General features: G+C 29.5%; 1 protein-coding gene and 3 non-coding genes across 5 annotated transcripts in view; all 4 read left to right on the top strand.

Annotated features, from left to right (window-relative positions):
• Positions 1 to 25,349, top strand: part of LOC113378728 (protein gustavus) — a 443,541-nt gene that overhangs the window by 52,037 nt on the left and 366,155 nt on the right. Inside the window, exon 1 of one of the 2 annotated variants that reach the window (XM_026619297.1) lies at positions 24,323 to 24,430. The exons of the other annotated variant lie outside the window; for it this stretch is intronic. The gene's annotated coding sequence lies outside the window, so the exon portion shown is untranslated. Of the gene's footprint in view, positions 1 to 24,322; positions 24,431 to 25,349 lie in introns of those variants that run through there. 2 annotated transcript variants of the gene reach the window in all.
• Positions 1,065 to 1,136, top strand: Trnap-ugg. The gene has a single exon. It is a non-coding gene; the product is annotated as a tRNA-Pro (tRNA).
• On the top strand, positions 3,004 to 3,075 carry Trnap-ugg. Its single transcript has one exon. It is a non-coding gene; the product is annotated as a tRNA-Pro (tRNA).
• Trnap-ugg lies at positions 5,715 to 5,786 on the top strand. The gene has a single exon. It is a non-coding gene; the product is annotated as a tRNA-Pro (tRNA).

Here is a 25,349-nt window from a genome sequence, read left to right as displayed (position 1 = left end):
CTGATCCCCCTTTTTTATAATTTGTCTATATTTCTTAATAAGTTCCGATTCAACTAAATCAGCTCGCAATTTTTCGTCAATAATGCTCAACAATTAATTTAATCTTTCGCAGGTTTGCGCTTATGGGATTGAACACTAGATAATTTCTTTTTCGATTCCACGGTAACTTCAAACAAAGAAAAAATTGAATAAGTAGATTAAGCAATAAAGAGAGCTGTTATTTACAAATTTGCAGAATTATTATTCGGTTAATTGTTTCTACTCATATCACATTGCAAAATAAATGTGCTTTTTGTGTCTTCGCGTATCCCTAGTTAAGTTAAATTATTTATTATAATTTATTAGGTATTCTATATTTTAAATAAATAATTCTAGATTTTATATAAAAAAATATAAACAATATATTATGAATTTAATTTCCGAAACTCGTTTTGGCGCCCCCTAAGGCTTGCGCCCGCATTTTTTGCATGCATAGCATGCAAGGCAGGACCGGCCCTGTATATATATATATATATATTAATATATATATATATATATATATATATATATATATATATATAATATATAAAACAAAAAATATACAAAAGCATAAATGAATAAATACTTATAAAAATAAATATCATTTGATTTATTTATCAGCTAAGGCGTTAAAATAAAATGTACTATTTATTTTAAATTGTATAGTTAAATTGTTATAAACAAAATATGACTTATCATTTATCCAAAAAAATTACAATAGTTAGTACAAAAATATTAAAATAAATTAATCAAATTCTGCATACCAACCTGAAAAAAATACTAAACATCACTTACATTGAAAAAAAAAACAAACTTATGAATAAATGCATATAAACAAATGCATATAAACAAATGCATATAAACAAATGCATAAGAAAAATAATACATAAATAAATAATATCTATAACTGTCTTCTATTTAATTTAATACAAAACACAAATCTATTTAATACAAAATTAATAAACCACATTAAACTACACATTAATATAAAATCAATTCATTGACCTAGCGTAAAGCGATTCGCTGCCGTTGCATTCACTAGCAGCGGCTCAATGGTCTAGGGGTATGATTCTCGCTTTGGGTGCGAGAGGTCCCGGGTTCAAATCCCGGTTGAGCCCAATTTTTTTTCTTTTTTTTTTATCTGTATAAGTAAATTATTATTATAATTTATAATTTTTTATTTAAAATCTTTAATTACTATTTTATAATTATAAATTATACCGATTTAATTTCTAATATTTATAAATTTATGAAACTACATCATTGTTAAGTGTAGTAGAACATATACAGAGAATTGCATAGTTTGGGCTCATAATTTCTTCGCAAAATTTATGCTTATAGTTTTTTCAGTTATAAAATTATCGGCTTTGCGGATATCAGATTATATTCTCTGATGTGAAAGCCTTTGATTATTTTTTGTATTTGTCCTGCAGCCGAAACAATTGTAATCGTGGTGTTAATTGCTAGTTCGATTAATATAGTTTTTTTTTATTCAATTTTATTTTTGAATCTGTATATTTATAATTACATTAAAGCAGTGGTTTCCAACCTTTTCTTCCTTGCGTCTCCTTTTCGAAAGAAAAAAATATTGCGCCCCACCTAATTTTTCTAATAATTTAATTTAAATATACTTAACTGAAGTTATGCCAAATAATACACAATATCATAAAAAATATACAAACAATTATAACTATTAATTATAAGAAAAAATAATTATAAATTTAATGAAAACAAATCATAGAATAATAGTTAACACAACATTAAAAAATTTAATGCGACGGTTGAGCTTGTTTTTTAGCACAAATTTTCTCTTGCTTTGATTGTGGATTACTTGCACGTACTTTACTGATTTGTTTTTGACACTTACTCAGCATTTAAAAATAATATTTTTGAAACAGCTTCGCGCTCCCCTAAGGGACAGTTTGGAAATCGCTGCATTAAGAGAGAATGCTGACAAATATATGGTAAAATAAAGCTATATTAATATAGTATATTTAAAAAAAAACAGTTTTCTATGATAAAGTTCGTTATGTGTTAATATAACTGGACAAATCTGCGTAGGTTTCTAAATAAATGTACTTGTATACTTTATAAGATTAAAGATGTTTGCTGTTGCTTATAATTTCTAGGTAGAAAGTTGAGTATAATATAATATTATTTTACGACTTAAATTATTTCATTAACTATAAAATTAATTGCATAATTAAATGAATATTTAAACTGTTTTGTTAGGCGCTTAGACAGTTCTACATTATCTTTTTTGTTTTCTACTGTTAAATATCGAACTGTTTCTATTTCTTTTATAACTTTCCGAAGGAGAAGTTTGGTTTCGAGAAACAATCTGATATATTTATTTTATGTTTCCTAGACTTTTCAAACCTCTGTAAATCGTTTGACAGCAAAATTGGGAAAAGTATGTATTTGAATGTATGTGAGCCAAACTTAACCTTTTGTTGACTTTCTCTTAAAAGCGGCTGCACCTTTTCAAAAAGACAGGACTGATGAATCCCGAATAGGACTCGCATTGATTAGTATTGTGCGAATAGCCCCTCAGCCGTTTTTTTATAATTAGCAAATAAGGGCAAAATTTTATAGCAATAGTTTTGTCAAATATCCTAAAACTATTTTCAACTTTACGAAAGATTATATATCATACTTAAACTTTTCAACTTATACATTAAACTTATACATTATTCAAAAATATTAAATATTAATATATTTACAATATTAGGTCGCTTGTTCCTACCTTACTGCAAAATGCCACTTACACCTATATATTTATTTTCTCAAAAACTGCGATATGTCGGTGGGACCGCAAAATCTGCGGCTTCATATAATTGAAATGAAAATAATTATTATAAAAACTTGCAATTTTTAAAATTGTAAATTATATAAATTATCCAAAACTATCAAGAACATGTTTTATATGATCAGATATATAAAAAAAATGGAATCAGGCCATTTGTTATCGCTGTTTTATACAACGGCTCAATGGTCTAGGGGTATGATTCTCGCTTTGGGTGCGAGAGGTCCCGGGTTCAAATCCCGGTTGAGCCCAATTATTTTTCATTCGTTTTTTTGTTTTATAATCAAGATAACTGTACTTTTAATGTACGAATATTCGGTTACTATTCGATATTCGGCACTTTTTTTTAATATTTGGCCGAATACCGAATAAAAACTTACTATTCGGCCGAATACCGAATAGTTCAAATCAAAGGCGCCGTAGCAGCGACAGCATTGTTGATGTTTTATCTTTTATGCGATAAAGAGTTCGCGATGAATCTGTATTTGGAAGTCTTTAGTTTACATAATATATAGTGGTGTTGTGCTAATATTTTTTTGCCGGAGCGCTAAAATTTTAAAATCGGTTCAAAAACCGGTTTTCATGTTTGTTCCGGTTCCTTTCGAAAAGAAAAGGAACAAAAATTATTACAAAACCCATTTTGTGCACATATATGTATATTTATTACAATAATAGGAATATTTAATAAAAAATAGTTGAATTATAAATTATAAAATTCAGTTTACCTTTACTCTACCCATATACGGAGCTTAGCCTTTACCGCTACTCTACCCATTTACGGTGCTTTACCTTTACTTTTACCTTTACTCTACCCATATAAGGTGCTTTACCTTTACTTTTACCTTTACTCTACCCATATACGATGCTTTACCTTTACCTTTCTTTACTCTACCCATTTACGGTGCTTTACCTTTACTTTTACCTTTACTCTACCCATATACGGTGCTTTACCTTTGCTTTTACCTTTACTCTACCCATATAAGGTGCTTTACCTTTACTTTTACCTTTACTCTACCCATATACGGTGCTTTACCTTTACCTTTACTCTACCCATTTACGGTGCTTTACCTTTACCTTTACTCTACCCATATACGGTGCTTTACCTTTACCTTTACTCTACCCATATACGGTGCTTTACCTTTACTTTTACCTTTACTCTACCCATATACGGTGCTTTACCTTTACTTTTACCTTTACTCTACCCATATACGGTGCTTTACCTTTACTTTTACCTTTACTCTACCCATATACGGTGCTTTACCTTTACTTTTACCTTTACTCTACCCATATACGGTGCTTTACCTTTACTTTTACCTTTACTCTACCCATATACGGTGCTTTACCTTTACTTTTACTTTTACTCTACCCATATACGGTGCTTTACCTTTACTTTTACCTTTATTCTACCCATATACGGTGCTTTACCTTTACTTTTACCTTTACTCTACCCATATACGGTGCTTTACCTTTACTTTTACCTTTACTCTACCCATATACGGTGCTTTACCTTTACTCTTACCTTTACTCTGCCCATATACGGTGCTTTACCTTTACCTCTACTCTACCCAAACCGGTTTTCATATTTGTTCTGGTTCCTTTCGAAAAGGAAAGGAACAAAATTTATTAAAAAAAACCCATTTTGTGCACATATATGTATATTTATACAATAATAGAAACATTTAATAAAAAATAGTTGAATTATAATTTATAAAATTCACTTATTAAATTATTTTCTGTATACAGCAAGTTTTTTATTTTTTTTCACCGGAACGCGTTCCGGCCCAAAAATAATTTGCCGGAACGACGTTCCGGCGCGTTCCGGCTCGACAACAACACTGTAATATATATATATATATATATATATATATATATATATTTAATTTTCTTATAAATTACAATCTGTCTAAATAGAAAGACATTAGTTATTAGTTCAACAGATAACATAAAATTTGAAAAGGAAAACCCAGTGGTTCACCTTTTATTAATGTTCTAAATTATATATTAATTAAATTTTGGTATTATAAAGAAAAAAAGAAACTCAAACACATACATGCAATTATAAACAAAGTACATTACACAGACTACATATACACATACATACACACACCAATCATAGATAATATGGTAGAACTTATTATTGATTAAAATGTTAGATCTATTAAATGCTTTCTTCTTAGTCTTATATTATATGTGGTATTGTGAAGACTTGCTATCAGTTCATTTGGATGATGGCCAATTTTACTCTTGATGTTAAGGGCATTCTTTTTAATTTCTTCACTGATTGTGAGTGTATCGGTGTCCTGATGAATTAGCCATATCGGTAAAGTCATTCATTACACTCAATCTAAGCATTTCCAAATAAAGATCTATTATTGTCTCTTTATCGCAAAATATACTATACGCAATATTTTTGATCATTTTTTATTTAATTTATTATGATTAGCCTTTCTAATATATAAGAAATAATATAGAGTTTATGAAAGAAAATATTAAATGTACATATATACATTTACATATATGTAGTAAAGAATCGCTTTTTTCATGACTTCACCATTTATTTCCCTATCACATGTGGTATTCAAGTATTCGGTATTTGGCCGAATAGTATAAATGATCCAAATATTCCAAATAACAAGAGTAGCCGAATAGTGGTTGCAAGTCTAGGCGTAAAACTTGAATAAACAAGTAGCGCGTTAGTAATATAACAATTACTGATAGAGATTACATTAATACAAACGAGCATAGGCGTCAAAAACCTGTCCAATAGTTGCCGAATATTCGGTATTCGGGTTCTGGAGCATGCCGAATATTCGGTATTCAGCATTTTACAAAAATTATCAATGATTGATAAATTTCAATCAGGCCATTTGTTATCGCTGTTTTATACAGCGGCTCAATGGTCTAGGGGTATGATTCTCGCTTTGGGTGCGAGAGGTCCCGGGTTCAAATCCCGGTTGAGCCCTATATTTTTCATTCGTTTTTATTCTTTTAATCTATAGATAGAAGGCACTAATTATATTTATATGTATTTTAACTTCTTAAATAATTCTAATTGAATTGAATTTATAGCACCTTTAAAAATAAATTAAGTTCTTGAACAAATATAATAAAAAATACATATTTTTAGTTTATCTTTGTGTATATTTGCTTATATATTATTTCTATAACATATTAAAATGTATCTATTATATAAAATATAACCAATGTCATATAATAATACTTTACTCAATTAAAAATTATATATACAACTGCAATTTAATTTTATAAAATATATAAGTCGATGGCTGTTTATAATTTATAAATTAGTTCTATCTTCGAAACTTGAATAAAGTTTGCCTGTTGATTCAAAGTTAAATAGACTTTTTCTTTTTCAGGACAAATTTATTGCTTTAAAAAATTTGAGTTGAAAATTATGAATGTCGTTGACGTATGAATGAAGCATAGTCAATTTAATGCATATTTTAATTTTGTTTAACTGAAGAAAGACTTTCTTCAAGTATTTAGATGTGACTGTTAGTATTTTTCACAAACTAATCATCAATATAAATTGTTTATCTTTTGGCTTATTGAGATGTTTCCGATTTTCCACGTTTGGTTTTAGTTATTAAAGATTTCATGAAAAACTTATATGTGCGTTGTTTAAAATTTGTAACGAGGATATATTATAAAACTATGATATAAGCCAACGATGTGATAATTATAAGAAATTAGTGATTTTGTAAGATGATATGTCGTACACAATGAAATTTCCAAATATATATTTCAAATCTCGTATTCAATACCAAAGTTTAATTAAGATATAATTTAGTACATTAATAAAAGGAAAACCACTGGGTTTTTCTTTTAAAGTGTTATGTTATTTGTCAAATTAATTACTTAATGTCTTCTATATAGGCAGATTGTAATTTATAAGAAAATAAAAAAAAATCTTGTATTCATCTATACTTAATCATATAACATTGAGGAAAACTATAAATTCAATGTATTGTTGATTTGTTTTTAAAGCCTAAAATATCTGTATGATGTAGGGGAGCCCCTAGGGCGGTTGTAACAATTTTTTAAAATTAATATATCATGAGATTCACAGATTATATTTGATTACTAATACTACTTTACTACTGATACTATTTGCTTATATTTGATCACTGATTATTATTTCTACGAAATAAAGACGAATAGTTGCTGTTCTCTCCAAATCTCTCTATTCCTCTACCAAATCAACTAAAAATAATTCCACAACTGTTGTTCATTATATAAAAATTAATCAATATTGTATCATATAATGTATAATATATTGTAATATCGTTAAGCATTATCTCAAAACTAGTTACCCTCGTTATCCCTAGCTCCGCTATAAGTATTTTGTCTAACATAAAAGATTGCATAAACGAGGTGCATTATAAAATAAAATTAACACATCATATAAAATCAGCGATAATATGAGAAATTGAAGATTGTGCTATTTTAAGATTATATGTCACATTAGTTCAAAGGAGTTGAACCAAATGGATCGAATCGTGTAGGTTTTCAATTTTCAATAATATAAAATATATTCATTGATTTCGTTTCTGCGTAAAAGTTAAATAATGATTGCAAACTGTAGCCTATCAGTGAATAACTTCTTGTGTCTTTTTCCGTTATCTACCTCGAACGTGACAGAAAATTCCTCATGTGAATGTAATGAATTGCCTTCTAGTCCACGTAGGCGGTCTTCCTGCATTGCGTGCCAGCTTACGGCCGTAACAAGCGCAATCACAACGCCATTTTCCGGGCGAGCGATGCGCAATAGACATAGATAGTTGACAAGCGCAAACGACGGGACGGCCCCGAGGCCGCGAAACCATTCAAACCATTCCCGAGATGAGAACAGATAAACCGGGGCCGGTGCGCGCAGTCGCTCCCCGAGGAGATAGTCATATGGAAAACGACACAGGATAGATCGCGATGATTATATTTGTCCGAGGCTTTTTGTTAGATATGCAAAAAGGACATTGCCAACAATGCGCCAGAATGAGAGAATCATGAGGTGTGCTTTCGTCGCGATAAGGCAGATTTTATTCCTTATGCAAGTATTAATAGCAGAACTGGAATAGCGTCGTAAAGATATGATTGCTGTGGGTGGCATGCTATGTCTTTACATGCATGTATGCATGCATATGCAATTATTTTTACACTTAATATTCATATATGTACATATCTTTGTATATATATATATATATATATATATATATATATATATATATATAATCTAAGTATTCGGACGTATTTTATATTATTTTGTTGGCGATGAAGACAGCAATCTTTATGGCATTGAGCTTTTGTACCAAACGGAGAGGGGGTAGTTTCCTACCCGGAGAGGGGGTAGTACAAAGGTGGATCGAACTTACTTTTCATTTTCAAAAATACTTATTAATTATTTTTAATAATTAATAAGTAACAAATATATACAATCTTCGAATCAAGTACAGCTTAATTTACAAATCGTTATTTGTAATAAGAACTTGCAACAAATACATAAATTATGTTAATGAATCATTGTTTTCTACAGTCTACATTTATAATAAAACTTAACAATCTGAGTTGTCGAAGGAGGATCTGTTCATGGTCCTATAAAAAATCTATAGTTCGATTTTGTTGTGGTAAGTCTTTAGTTCATGGTCTCCGAGTCTTTATAATTTCATTTACAGTTTCAACTTCCAAATCCCTGTGGATGGCCTCATTACTTACACAACAAGGCGCATCTACTACCATCGCCTTTAATATTTTGTTCTGGGTACGCTGTAAGTAAGAATGTGTCAGTAACTTGGGATAATTTTTCTTTAATGTTTTTCCAACTTAGTACTTTCATCATTTTCAAATACTTCAGTCATTTAGAAACAAAAAATAGTGACTTCACTTTAAAACTAAAATTGTAGTCCATTTTCTGTGTCATATATAGATGCTAATACTATCTCTACGCCAAATTTTCTGCGCACATTTCTGCTGATGTTAAATGGAATATGTCTAAAATGAATAATATTTATAGGTTATACTTTTTTGTTGAGAATTTATGGGAATAATAACGCAAATATCTCAATTAACTAAGGCGCCTAATTGAACGACTGAATTTGCAATGAAATATTTAAATAATGATTAGTCTTTTCAGCGCTTTAGTTAATTTTTGTTGATGTGTACAACTTTAATACTATATCAACAAGTTTATCAAGAGAAAATATATTTGAGGTAAATCAGTGAAGAAGCAAAAAATATATTAAACGCATAATTTTATAAATTTATATCAAACAATACAATTGAATTATCTAAATAATATATCTACACAATAACTTATCTACACTAAGCATGTAGAGAAGTCAATCTCTTACTAGCCGATACCATTTTACCAATTAGTATTATCACACTTCTTAATTACGTGTCTTGCATTAGGAAGCAACCCAATGGTTGCCTAATTAATATGTATTGGCATAGTTTTTAACTTTTAATAAAACAATTTATTATGAAATACATAATTTTTTTTATAGTAATACCTTAATTAATTAAATATGAGCTAAGAAGGTCATCAATATAATATAATCAATTATTTAATATAATTACAATTGTTCTACTTTACAGAACAATTAAGATCATAGATATCATTGCCGATAACCGTGTGCGAATTGATTTACGGCCAAATGGCTTTATAACGTGTACAACATTCAATATGAAAAATTGAATAAAGCACATGGAACCCAAAGCAATTCATAATTTCATACCCGCGATCTCCCTTTCACTTACTGTAATACATTTATGTTCTATTTTTACAATTCATTCATTTGACGCCATTATTATTAAATGCAATTTTATTATTTGATTTAATTGAGATTGAATAATGTAAGTATGAATACAGTAATTTCAATTTTTATTAGTTCGTTTACTTTTAATTATAATGATATGTAGAGTAAGGCGGGGCAAAAAGGTCCAATTTGACTCTGATCAATTGTATTGTGATAACGAAGCCAATTATATCACAACAAATGACACATATCAATCACTGTAGACATATCATCATTGTAGACAAGTGTTTTTTTCTGCTTCTCAAAAATTAATTTTTGTTGGTTCTTTCTACTTTATCAACATGTAGCTTTTATAGAGGTTATATACAAAATTGTTGAATCTGACTCAAAATTAACAACACATCTCATAACTAAACAACGTATACTTAAAAATTAAATTAAAGTCTCATAAACTAAACAACAGTGCTAACAACCAATTAAACTGAATTTTTTAACACTGCCGTTTTTCTCTCGTTAGCAACATCAAAAGAATTAAGGTGATGACAGGTTATACATTTCCCTCTACTTTCAAATATTGTTGTTAACTTTACTTGTTTATGAGATCGGTGCTGGACCTTTTCACCCGCGGAACTTTAAGCCCCACTCTACCGTATATCTATTATATATGAGCTTGTTATCTGTATGTGTTTAAGATGTTTAATTAGAACAAATACTAAAAAGCGCCGTATATATTTACTTTGTTCCGATGCTTAATTCACTGTCAATGGCATTGTCATTTTATTACACACGGCGTGTCTAATAACCCTTTATTAAAAACGATAACCATCAATTATTATGTCAATTATTAATCATTTCAAGGGTTAATTTTATTACAAGACAAAGGTGTCAGACATAACTAACGTATAATTATATTACAAACGATGTTTGTTTTGTATACATTATCGTTTTAAATAGATAGTTGATATTATTTATGCATATATAACCTAGTATTAATAGGGATAGTACAATATGTATATATACATATATATATATATATATATATATATATATATATAAATATTTTATTTATTTTCTATTTTTAAATATTAAACATTGATAATTGAATATGTTTGCAAGTTTCAATATCTCATAATTCCTTGTTTTATTACATTTTAATTAGGCATTCGATGAAACAGATAATTTCTTCCATATGCCTTATTTGAAAATATTGCTCTTAACATCCCTTTTGTAGTGGATGTTATTAAAAATATCAGCATTAAACATCTTGCAAAAATTTTAATGCAGTCATTAGCTCGATATTCCGCCTGAAAGAATACTTCACAAAAAACTGATTTGATAAAACAGACTTACAATTCCCAATTGCTTCCAGTTGGAGCACTTTGTAGGTTTATACCTATTAGAGTTCTGTCAATTATTTTGATTATTCGTATAATATTGAATGAATAAAAAAATCTTTAAAAATATGTGAAAAAACTATATATAATAATAAATATAAAGTTCATCAATAATACATTTTAAAGTATATATATATTTATATATATATATATATATATATATATGTGTGTGTGTATATTCATGTATAATAAACAAAAATTTGAATCGTTTGGATTACGACAGTACCGCCCATACATAGCTGAATAAAAGTCGGGTCATAAATATTTTGTGATATAAATGTTATAATTGATTTTCACATATTCTATTGTGAGCGATTGATTGTGTACTGACTGAATGCAAATACATCATTAACAAATTCAATTTGATTTGAGTTGTTTACATTGTTAAATTTATCATTTATCAGTAATTATATACTTTCATTGTACTCACGTTCAACTGAATTACAAAATTCTGTTGTTTTGAATTACAAACAAAACAATCATATTGATATTTAGTTATAATTTGATTGTAGGAGATTTTATTGGAGCATAAAACAGTGTGCCAATCAGAAAAATGAATATTGAATATTTAAATAGTATTTTTAGTATTGTACTTACCATCACACTTTTTTTAAATTACACAAATAATTTTTATATCTTTTCAATTATTCAAACCTTTAAACTCGAGATACGCGATAGTATTAATTCACATGTTTAAAACACATATTCAATATATAATTAATAATCCTCTAATATATTTATATAGTGTTTTGAACAATTAAAATAAAAAAAGAGTGCGCGTAAGGTTCATACTCGATTGAAGTAAAACTTATTGCTACTCTACAAGATGGCATTTAAGTGAAAATAAATACAACATATAACAATTTTGAATAATGTTTATTAGTAATATGGTAACACTCGTGATGCACATATTTATTAGTATCAACCATACACATTTATATAATAGCATTAACAATTAAACAATAATGTAATTAAAGTCATACTTCATTGTTGATGCTGGTACGCATACGTGTATAACGTCAGATCTTTATTCACATTTGCGACGACTAATCACAATCGACCCGTATAGAAATGATACCATCGAGAGCGAATGTCGAATCATTGACACTAGACTCTGCCGTAACGCACTTCCGTTGCATTTGTACGGATTTACACCCTAGTCGCGCCTAAAGAATTTTTACTTCAAAAACTTTTTTTTTTAAATTGTCACTCTAAATTTGCTCAGTGTATAATAAAAAATACTGATATAATAAAAAATACTGATTAGACACTGTTAATACTTGATTCAATAAAAATTTATATATATTGTATATATATATATATATATATATACTGTGTATGTTGCATTAATATGCAAAATTTCCATATTTTCTTATTAATGACATCAAAACAGTATGTAATATTTACTCTTCTGGGTATTATTAAATGTCGAGCGGTGCCGTAATAAAGAAATACCAATGTGTATAATACCTTACATCATTTATGTACATTAAAATTCAAATATAAGAGAATAATAAATATGGTCGTTATTGTTTATGATAATCTCACGTGAGATATGATACATGGCAGGCTATAATGGCGCGACTCCGTTATCTGACACTTACATCGGGGTCACCCTGGGGGCGGCGGGCGGTTTTAGTTGTGACGTCATAAATACACTTCAAGTAAAAAAACACACCATCTTGAAATCTCTTAACCCTTCGCGCCCCTCTGCACCCCTTCGCTCCACGTCAGTGCAAACATGGAATTTTTTTAACAGGGCAGGTAAATGTAAGGCCCATTCATTTATGATCGAATTTTAATTTTTATTGTGTCATAACTTTTATTTCATTTATATCTAAAACATTTAATTTGTTTCAATTAATTATGGATGTAATGTGGCTATTTATTAATAATAACTATCTTGTAAAGTTTTCCTTTATGTGCTTGTAAATTTAGGGGCCGATTCTGCCATTAAATAGACCAATGTTATGGCAGAACTATATTAGGTAGCGCTTTTCATATAAATTTGTATTAAAAACTTTGAAAATGCTATGTAATTGCTGTGCGGTCAGGCGATTTACACATAAAATCTACTACTTCATGTATGGTTTATCAAGCTACATAACAAAGATGCACTTATGATAAGTTTGTGTATTATCTAGCTTACGTTTTCTATCTAAAACGCCTGACTGCACAGCAACCACATAGTATTTTGACAGTTTTTAGTACTATTTCATATGAAAAACGCTACGTAACATAGACTTGCAATAACATTGGCTTATTTCACGGCAGAATTGGCACCTCAGTTTCACTATTCTAAGTAATGAGCAATTTTATAAAATAGATAATTTATATTTACCAATTTTCTAAAAGTTAAATACATAAATATGAATTGTTGTGTAACTTTTTTATAATATGTAAAAAGTTTATTGGTTAGTTTAATATATGAAAATTGTCAAAGATAATATGCTAAATATAAATAATATTATTTTTTATTTAATTAGAAATCACAAGATCAGGAGGTAGCGTAAACATTTTAATAGTCAAATAAGAATGTCATTAGAATGCTATAAACGACTATTAAAAAAATGCACTTTCATCAAATCGATATTAATGAATTTTGAATTGATAGACGTTTGAGACTTTTTGTTACAAGTCGTTTTGGATGATCTCTAACCATCATTTTTAGTTATTCTTGATGACATTATTTAACAATTTTCAAAAACTACAACATCATTCAAACCAAATAGTCACTCAGATTCTTGAGACATCAACTTCAAGAAGACTGAAGAAGAAGCTGCCCGAAGATAATATGGAGGAACCTTAGTACTACCACAACCTTATACGAACAGAATAGTTGAATCTCTTATTGAAGTGATTCTCTAAATATGATTGTAATATTGATCCGATAAATTTATATGTGTGTTTAAAAGTGTGTGTGTATGTGTGTGAGTGAATGACATAAGCCAAATAGCTCATAGAATAGTCATGTATTCTGATTGCTATTGAAAATAAAAAAAAAAAAAAAAAAAAAAATAACAATATATACAGGGCAGAGCAGGCGCTCAAAGGTCCACTGCCAATATTTCAAAAACAAGTACAGTTAAAAAAACAACAACAATATTTGAAAGTAGAGGAAAAAGGATGCATAGCATAGAAATAAACGGTAATGAATGAAAATCCATAACCAAAGTATTTTGTTTCGTTGTTAGGTTTCTCAGCTGTGAGCACTGTAGTTTAGTTTACGAAACCTTAATATAATTTTTAAGCCTATAATATCAATTTAATTTTTATTCTACACTTCTTCTATTCATTTCTTTTCTGTACCGATGTAAGTTGTTTCCACTGATAATCTGGCGCTATTATAATTTGTTGGCCATCTGTTTTTAAAATGTTTGTGTACACAGAAACTACTCTAGACATATATTTTGAAACATTTTTCTATATATTTTAAACTATATGAAAAATTTTTAACATCATAAATTAAATGACGAATGATAGATTGTCAAATATAAAATTGCTTCTGTATAATGAATCTGTTTTCGCCTTAAATTTATACGATAAAGTTTTCTTACGCATACGCAATCTCAAGTTGTAATTAATATATTTTACTAATATATTAATATATTTTATTAATATATTCGCCTCTATATTCAGATCAACAATTTATATTTTCTCAAATTATTTATAGCCGTATATATAATGAATGGAAATTTGAATCGAAACTTCAAGCTATACTATTTTTTTCAATTAACTACCAAGAATAACTTTTCTCTGAAATTTATTTGTCTATAGTAGTTTAAATATTTATTATTTATAGTTAATTAATGGGTCAGATTTTATAGTGAAGTCTAAATTTGATAAAAGAACTTGCGCGATCTTTACAAAGAAGTTTCTTTTTCTTGCAAAAGAGATTCGAAACTAGCAAATGCAATCTTCTACGCTTTATTTGCAACTCAACTTCCTTTAATTCATATTCTTTATTGTTGAATTATCTTTCTAAAAATTAAAATACGTTGAAAGTAACTATAACTAAATAGAAAAAAATTGAGAACATAAATTATTAATTTTCCTGTTTAAATTTCTGTTAGTAAGGCGTCTCAATAGAAATTGACCAATAAATTCAAATAAAAGTTGTATCAATTTGATTTTATTGCTCTATATTTGTGAATCTCTTATTGAAGCGATTTTGTTAGTAACAAAATCTCTTCAATAAGGGATCTTGACTCATCTTAAGTAATATACGTCTATAAGTAATGTTATGTAATATATGCTAATGTGGATGTGTAATGATGCATATCTGTAAGTGTTTTTTAAAATTTAGGAGAGACTGGGTACGATTGTGCCAGGATACGGTAGTGACAGTCGCTGATTTAACATAGGGAGAAAGATGTAGTATATTAGTTCAAATAAGTTTTCATTATTGCATTGAGCCAGTGTCTTACATTAACATGATCTGTAGACTGCATTGCTTTTAAAGATTCAAAAAGAGTCTGTTTCTTGTATACAGGTAGTTGACTTTGTTTGTTATTTTGGTGTAAGTTGTACATCAGTAGTTATTTACCAGAAATTAGTTTTTGCTTAAATAATTTAGATTAGTTATAACGATGAATTATTTGAAATGTGAGAGAAATGTGCGTTGGGTACGGGTGTAGATTAAACAGATAAAGAAAAAACTAACTTAACTAACAATAAGGCAATATACGAAAAAAAGAATTCAATGCAAGAAAAAATAAGATTTCATACAAATTTCTTGTTAACTTTGTTCAAACAATCATATTTTGTTATATATTGTTATATTACATTCGTAAGCTTTGTTTAAATTATTATGTTGTATTTTTATGCGTGTAACAGCCGTTCTTGGGGTATAGAGTCTACACTGTAGACGGTTGTGACACTCGACCTTTTCTTGTATGATTTGATTATATGTCTAATCCATCATGTAAATTGATGAATATTATAGCTAGGCTATGTTATGTAGCAGTTTTCATATAAAGTGGTACTAGAAACTGTCAAAATCCTATGTGGTTGCTATGCTAATCTAGAAATCGCACAAATATCAAAAAAACGGTGTTATCTTAACTGGATCTTTGAGATATGGCTTGATAACATACGAGTGAAGTTCCATTTTCTGTGTAAAACTCCTTACATAGAACGCACAGCAAATACATAGAATTTTAGCGGTTCTTAGTACCATTTTATATGAAAAAACGTTACGTTACACAGCTTTGCCATAACATTGGTCTATTTTACAGCAGAATCGGCCTCTTACAGTTCATCTAAATTATTTATTCTGCGGCCATCTGCCGAAGCGTGCGCGTAGCACTGGGGCTGCTCTAGTCCTCGGCCGGGCGGAGTGTGGGTCTTCGTTATCTGAATGACCTCCCTTGAGTGGATATTATTTGCTGACATGCGACATCTAATATCACGCAAATTGCCAAGGATGAACCAACCGACCGAGACGTTAAGCCTATCGCAACTATTTTTTCGCATAAAATTAAATAACTTAACGCTTTACTGACTTCCCATTTAAATGAAGTAATAGTCTATACAAACGTCTATTTATTTTGTTGCTAATAAGATAAATGTTTAGAAATTGCGTCTGTCGGATGATGAAAAATTTATTTAATCAACCGTTGTTGATTTCACTTTGGTACTTATTAATTGAAAATTACATTATTTAATTGATACATTACATAATTACTTTTTGAAGAAACACGCGTAATGACTTGATGGAGGTTTTCACTCTTTGGTAATTGAATTACATAAAATTTATTGTCTTGTAATATTTTTCTCTGTCGCAACGGATATATTTCTTAAAATCTGATACATGCCTATTATATTGAAAACTCAGATCTAAATTGTCGGAAAAAGTTCATAAAATTTATCTTCTTAAAAAGATATGCCTTAAAACTATCTTATAACTCTGGTTCGAAGAATAATATTTTTCCTTCTTCTTTCTCTAAGAGACTTCTGCACATCCTGTTACCCAATTATTTTTCTTCAAAAATAAAGTTTAGTTAGATATAAAATATATGATTATTACACTTAAAATTTTGTTTATTACATTTTACATTGTTGTCTACATGTAAAATTAATTGTGTTTAGTTATTATTATAATATATATTGAGAAATACAGATTATTTCATGATTTATGTCAAATACAGATGCCAAAAGAAATTGAAGTATCAAATAGCCTTTTTGGGCTATTACTACTCTAGCAAAAAAGTAAATCCTAAGATAAATTATTTTTGTTTTTCCTCCTCAAATTATTAGATAGTTTAAGTCATTTTCTACAACAAAAATCGTTAGTGATAAAGTCAACTAAATCCATTGTCCTACATAGTTTGGTCGATGTTGTAGTCCAGGGTGCGAGTTAGAAATGGACTGTGATAAGGCAAACCTCAAATAGTCTTGTAATTTATTTTATATAATGACACTTGACATGTTACCCCGTAGAATTGTTCTATCTAATGTGCCTTGAATGACTGACGTTCATTACGCGTGTTAAACAGATTACAAACTAAGACTTCGCGGATTATAAACTGTATTCGGTATAAGTGCGTAACACAAATGAATTATTAGAAAAGACATAAAATATTTTATATTACTTGAAAATATTTCAAGGTAATACATACCATTTACGCAGAAGGCAAAAATTTTATTGTAGATGATCGGATGATTAGAACAAATTTAGGTTTCTTTATTAATATTTGCATGAACAATTTGTTGGCGATAAGACTTTATAGTAGGTGATTGTTCTTGAAATTTTATTTTATTGTATAATAAAAACACTTTCATGCCAGATAAATCGTAATAATGTTGTAAAAGAAACTTCGCGATTGCGCAATCTGTATCTGGTCAGTTGGCTCTCACCAATTACGGGGCTGATTGACTTTACGACTTCCTGCGTGATACATGATATGCGCGGAATACCTAACCATGAAGAAAAAATCAAAACATTCGCGTGCAATACGGACGAACGTTAAGTATCCCCTAGGCGAACCGTCTCTGAACTTCTCATACCCCGACCCTAATTCATATTTATGTTTTCATAACGAAATCCTTAAAAGCAATCCTACAAACAGATAACAGATCAGCGGTCGCATGGCGTTTTATGATAGATTGACCGCGAGTTGGACAACTGGCCGCGGTTAGGACGCACGACAATACCGAACTCGCACCGCGCCACTGATTCGTGGGAAGTAAATTCCCTGAACACTAAAATATTGTCAATCGACTCATTTTGATCGTTACGGAAATGATTCGCATTACCCAGTTCATGATTATAATTAACTTCAACGATTCAATTTTATAATTAACACTGAAAAATTGCGCTAAGAAATTTGCAAAGAAATTTGCAAAGAAGTGTTTAAACCGCTGTCATCGTAAATATTACTAAATATGGTTATTAGGTTGACAACTAAGAAAGTACAGATTTTTGTTATAAAAGCAAAGATATTATTTTCAAGCAACTAAATAACTTTATTTTGTAATGTTCTGTCCGCAATGGCTTCTTGTCATTTTTCAAGCAGCACCATTATCCCACGTTCATAAAATTTCTGGTTTTTATCAGCACTATGTAACTGAATCAGGCACAATTTGACACCATTAATAATCATTGAATTGTTTACCATTCAAGGAGCTTTGTAAAGATCAAACCACAAAGTAATCATAAGAAGCAATGTAAAGACTGTATGGTGGATATGGCTCAACCAAGCTCGAATAATTTTTGCCGAGTCGACAAGGATATGAGATGTCAATAATCGAATAAATCACCATTTTGATTTGTCAATTTATGCTGATTTTAAACTGCGTTGTATAATTTCAAAGTTAGTTAATAAGAATCATCAGAATTGATCATTCGGTAGGGTGATTAGAGTAAAAGTAGACAATTCCTTCGTAATCAACCTCAACTGAACGACCAGAGCTTTTTTCATCTTGAGTGAAAAACTACCAGAATAAAATTTGGCAAACCGAATTTGACACTGTCGGTATTTTAAGGCTTCGTCGCCATAGATAGTTCATCACTTTTGTGAGTTTAAGATGCCTTTTTACATTTGCAGAAATGTAAATCGATTTGATTTTTCATCAACGAACTTCAACCAACAACTAACGTAATCGATCAAAAAACTCTCTTTGATTTGATTTTGTTTTTAGTTTGATTTTTACTGATTGACATCTAAATTGCCTACTATCCATTGGCAAATAGTATTTTACATTTGGCCAACGTCAGCAAACCTAAAAATTCAACTGAAACCATCTAAGCTAAAAACAGCACATACTTTGCTGCCATATCTAATATAACGAGCATTGTCAGTTCTACTTTAATTTTGGGAATCGATGATATTGTTTGGTAAAGACTACTAGTGAAACTGAGATATGTTACTAATAACGTTTAGGTAAAAATGAACAATTTGAATAAAATTAACAAACTTCAAATAAGTCATATTACATGATAAGTTACCACGATATGGTATTGAATACCAGCGATTACCAAGTTCGTACAAAAGCCAATTAGTTTTTGCGTGAATGCTAATAATGATAATTAAAATTAGCTAATATAATTTTTTTGTTCATCATGTTATAGACATACTTAAATTTTGCAAAGTTTACGCTAAAGGAAGACTTCTGTAGAAATTGAAAAACAAATCACTTGTTTTAGTCAACACTGATTGCTTATGAGTAAAAAGTTCACCTCGTATTTATAGATGAAAAGATTTTATTGTAGTCATTAGAAGATCCTTATTTACGAATCGACTTGCTTAAGGCCTGATTTCCTCAAACTTTTCCAAAAAACCCAAAAGAACAAACTCTTCAGATTTAGGAAGTTAACACGTATTCTAGATTTATTTTGTGCAAAATATCATCTCATCAATTTTCAAATTTAAAATGTCTGCCAATGAGTAGCATTTTTTAAATTTTATCTCTACACAATAGTCAACAAAATTACTGAATGCCTTCCCAGGTAGAATGTAATTATATGGACATTAAAAAAATTACCATATCTATTTAGGGCTCGCCCGTAGGTAAGCGGTTAAGAGCGACGGGACTTGTTTCAGAGTTCCCGGGTTCAATACCCACTTCGAGCAGCCTGTTGTCAGGCAGCAGTGACAACAATTTTCACTTGGAAATATAGATAGCAATATGTTTCCAAGTGAAAATAGTCTTTGCCCGGCATTGCTGCACCAATAAAAAGTCAGCCCAATTAGATTAATTCTAATAACAAAAATCATCAAATATGGATGGATTAACCATTGGGTTACCATCTAAAAATACGAAGTAAGGAGAAGTTTCAGCCCAACAGCTCATAGGACGATCTGATTGCTGTTAAAAATATAATTAAAAAAAATATCTATTTAAAACTATTAAGTTGCTCAGCATGCCATTATTAACTCGATGCCTTTTATATAACTCACACTTTTAAATCATCATATTTGTTAAATGTAGTAAACTAGTAAACAGTACATTTGCGAACCTATACATATATTAATAAAGAAATTCTTGCAAAATGCATAACTCAATTGATTACTTTGCATATACTCATGCAATTAATTTAAATTCTTGAGCGTGTCAGTGTCAATTTATCGTTTGTAATAAACTCGGTTTCAGGTCGTTTTGCTATGTCATATTGAACAATAAAAATGTTATCAGAATCCGTGGAATAGCTGGTAGTGTCACGGACCTAAAGGGCAAGTGTCCACGTCCAGTCGGACGGCATGGAACCCGTTTGACTTCAGCCCTTATCAGTGGGCATCTATACCGCCAACACGCGCCGGCTCGCGGTTATTATTAATGCGATGTTTGCATATATGCGTGAATACAATATATCAAGATTATAATCAAGCGGCCGTTATTTTTATTACGCGAAGCACACTTCGTCATTCTTTTTAGTCTCTATTGGTAATATATGAATATGTTCAATGATAGTTATAGATAAATCAGCAGCGTTTGTAATCTTTACTAATTAATCACTTGTCTCTTAGAATTTTTAGGGCCACTCTAATGGGATCGTTCAAGTATTACGTAAGCAGATTTATTACAATTATTTACCCCCCCCCCCAATCTCCCTTGTCAGCAAAAGTAAGCAAAGCTGTCACCAAAATGTCACCCAAAATAAGCAAATCAATAATCCCCCGCCCCCCTGTAGTGCTTACGTAATACTTGAACGGCTTACGTTTTTGTAAATTCAATTACACCAACGCTATAGCAAGGCTAAAATACTAAAATAGTAAAATAGACCAACGTTATGATACCGATAAATAATTCATTGAAATTATTTCAATTTTTTGAATTCTGGCGTAAACTAGACCAATGTTATATCAAGGCAATGTTCGCAGCGTTTTTCATATAAAATGGTACTAAAAACTGTCAAAATGTTACATATTTGCTGTGCGATCAGACGTTTTACACATAAAATCTAACATCTCGCATTTATTATTATGACATATCAGAAAGATGTATTTAAAAGTTTTTTTTGGCGATAGTGCATTAGGTTTTATATCTAAAACGCCTAACTGCACGGCAACCACATAGCATTTTGATAGTTCTTATTACCATTTTATATGAAAACGCAGCGTAACATAGTCTTGCCATAACATTGGTCTGTTTTATGGCAGAATTGGCTCATTAACATTAATAGTCATTTTATTGCAAAAATATGTTTAATCTATAATACCCAACTATCATTATTGTTCATCGCTATTCCTTGATATATTTGTCTGTTTTGTTCACTTCACCCTTAAATGGCATGACTTTATATAATGATGATCGAAAAATAAAAATTTAATGAATTGATTAACAGTCTCATTCATAATCATAGGTAAAATATATAATGCTTGTAATGACGAGTTCATCATCCAATAAATACCTGAACACGAATCTGTGTATAGTCTTCTATTAAATTTTATGGATTTATCAATAATTTCATTATTATATATACTTACTAGACTTACTTACTAGGTAAACTCAACACGAGTTGTTCGTAAAGAAAACATTGAAAATTATCGCTTAAAACTTACTCGTTCATTAATATTAAATGCCATATTTGAATTGAGTCATAATGTAGCAAGAAGAAATTTCAAAATAATTAACACATATATATATATATATATATCATAATTTATAATTATTAATCAATAAAAAACTGATTTTAAGTCTAAAATATAGGGTGTAATTTTGTCTACCCTTAAAGTATTAGGTACCTTAAAATAATGCTGCCATCTATGCAAAACCAATGGTATTTTTACTATATTATCTCACTGTCTGATTTTAGCGGCTCTTTGATTTTATTATAAGTTATTACCTGAGTTTTATTGGGATATTTAGGGAGACAGCAGATGTGCACTTTATTTCTACATCATAATAATCATAGCAAGAAGATTAAAATAAATTACTCACTCTTAATAATAAAATAATCCACAAGCAACACAGCAATTTATAGCCCAAAAATATGAAATTTTGTTTGATTTTTCATTTATTGAATAATCTAACAAAATTTTCTTTAAGTTTTGAAACGTACGATTGGACTTTTTTCACTGAGAGTTTCATACTTACATTCCAACTCAAATAAAAGCAGATTTTTATTCTGTTGTGTTCAATAAGTTTTTAATTGATTTCTTATATTTTTTGACTAGTTTAAGTATAAAATATTTTAAATGGAAAATTATAATAAAATGTTTACGATAAGCAAATGAGTAATGAATATAATATAATATATTCTAACCATACAATTTTCATTTTAGTATTTTATATTCAATAATATTGTTATTATTATTATTTATTATATTATTATTTATTATATTATTATTTATTATATTATTATTATGTGAGTAGGGCGCATGGCATCGTGCCTTAAGGCAAATTGCTGAAATTTCCCGTGGAAAAAAAAAAATTTTTTAAAAGATTAACATGTTTGAAAAAATTTTACTTTGAAAAAATAATATTTTTGTGAAACCATAAATTTTTGAAAAAAAATTTTTTTTTGATAAAAGACTTTTTGAAAAAAAATGTTTTCTTCATTTTTAAATATTTTGGAAGTTCTGAACTTTTTTTCAAAGCAACCGTACTGCTTTAACTGCATAGAGACGAAATATCGAAGCGCCGCGTCGCCGTCTATAAACATTGGATAAACACTGGTACGGAACCCATAGGAATGTAAACAAAATTTATACTTTTTGTTCAAATCTCTATAAAATATCTGATAATTTTATGTGCATATGTCTGATGGTCATTTTTGATTGCCAAATGCCATTTTTTTTACTTTTTTCACTAGATCTCCGAAAGCGCCTGCCTTCATGAAAATTTCTTCTTGTCAATACAAGTAAAATGTTTTTTGAATAATTAAAATCGGACACTCCGTTATCTTAAAAACTTAGTTACCGTTTGTGGCACTTTTTGCTTCTTCTTCGAAACCGCTAGACCGGTCTGTGCCAAAAACTAATCAGCACGTCTCCTTATAAACATCAATCGAATGTTTCTTGAATAATTGAAATCGGTTGAACCATGTTCCCGAAATCGTCGACGAAAATTGGTATCCGCACACACACATACACACACACATACACACACAAATACACACACACACACATACACACACATACACATACATCCAATTTTTCTAAGGTATACCAAAATGTTCAGAAACCTCTGAAACGTAAGGAGATATAAAAATATTCATTTTCGATTTGTTTGCGATTACTATAACTTACCCTAGGGGAAGTTAACAATGTATTTTATACGCTTTTAGGTTATCTCAAAATAAACGTATATGTTTAAATAATTTTAATGAAGAACTGTTAAAACAGGTAAAATAAAAGGGGGGGCGCTAGAAAAAAATGGCATGCGGGCGCTAAAGACCCTAGTACCGGCCCTGTATACACCTATTTTAAAAATATTGTAACTTTTCCATATCTCTATATCATTTGCACCAGCATGCAAAGAATTATAGTGCCGTCATCTATCTCTCACAAGCCGACCTACGAGCATCACTAAAAACCCCATCTCTCGCTTTAGAACAACATCTGAAGCTTTGGCTTTGTTTACAAACATTTTTGCATAGCGGAAAAAGTAATAGATTTTAACTTTTAAATCATCGCCGACTTGAGGTTCGGTTTGTGTTTCGATTAATAATGGCAAATGTTGAAAAATCTTCAAAGCCTATGCCGATACCCTTCTGAATCTGTACCAGCTGCCATTTTGAATGTCACGCATGCGTACTCCGCATAGAACGTTGTTCGGATTGTTATTCACTGTGGTCTCGTTTAGTGCCCGGACTTTAGGCTTGTTTAGCTTCTGTGAGTTGTTAATGTTTTGCAGGATAAATAATTAATTTGTTCTAACATAAAAGTGTTATCGAATCTTGAATTGTGTGCTGATTATCGTATAAAAATTATTGTAAACAAATCTCGTGTTTGTGACAGTGTTTCTGTGAAAAGCTGCATCGTGGATACTAGAAAAAGGTAGGGGTAACTTGGAAGAGATTTCATAATATGTATATGTGTGTTAGGTTTTGTATATTTTATTCGGCATGAGGATTTGTTAATAAAAATTATTATATTATATTGTGTTAAATGAAATTCGTTTATTTATGTAAACAAACATTGCAATTGGCGCTAAAAGAATGTACCGCCGAATTTATTTTTTGTTGATTAGCTATTATGTTCTTGCAATGTATTTTATGCAATGTTTGAGAAAAAAAAAAAAGTATATATATATATATATATTATTATATAATGTATATATATATATATATATATATATATGTTTATATTTTGCAATTTATTGGGATTCAACATAAGTCGGTTCAACAGGGTACTCACATAATAGTTTCAATTTTTTTCCTAATGTTTGAAACTTTATTACATGTACCACGATATTTACAAAACTGTTTGGTTTTTATCATTTATTATTTATAAAAAAATGCATAAACAATAATATAAACAAAAGGCTGAGATAAAATAACACTACGAAGCCTCGCCTGAAGAACTTAATCTCAACAGATTTATTGTTATATATAAGATTACACTCATTTGTAAATATGCGAAAAGGTTGCCTATAGGCAGATATTAGTTATTATATGTATATATATATATATATATATATATATATATATATTATTTTGTAGAGCTTTTTGAACAAAGAATCCAAAAAGAAATACAAAAAAGCATTTTTTATTTATTTACTGTCGACGTTTCGGAACTAGGTACGTTCCATCTTCAGAATTTATTTCCTATTTATTCTCATGAAGATGGAACGTACCTAGTTCCGAAACGTCGACAGTAAATAAATAAAGAAATGTTTTTTTAAAAAAACTTTTTGTCTTTTCATACTTTTTGAATTCCTTGTTCGAGTACATACAAATAATTTGAAGAAAAAACA

The sequence above is a fragment of the Ctenocephalides felis genome, unplaced genomic scaffold (assembly GCF_003426905.1).
Source record: "Ctenocephalides felis isolate EL2017-DRISC unplaced genomic scaffold, ASM342690v1 CF-g0.4_SCAFFOLD_01886, whole genome shotgun sequence".
Lineage (NCBI taxonomy): Eukaryota > Metazoa > Arthropoda > Insecta > Siphonaptera > Pulicidae > Ctenocephalides > Ctenocephalides felis.
This window is presented reverse-complemented; position numbering and strand designations above follow the sequence as displayed.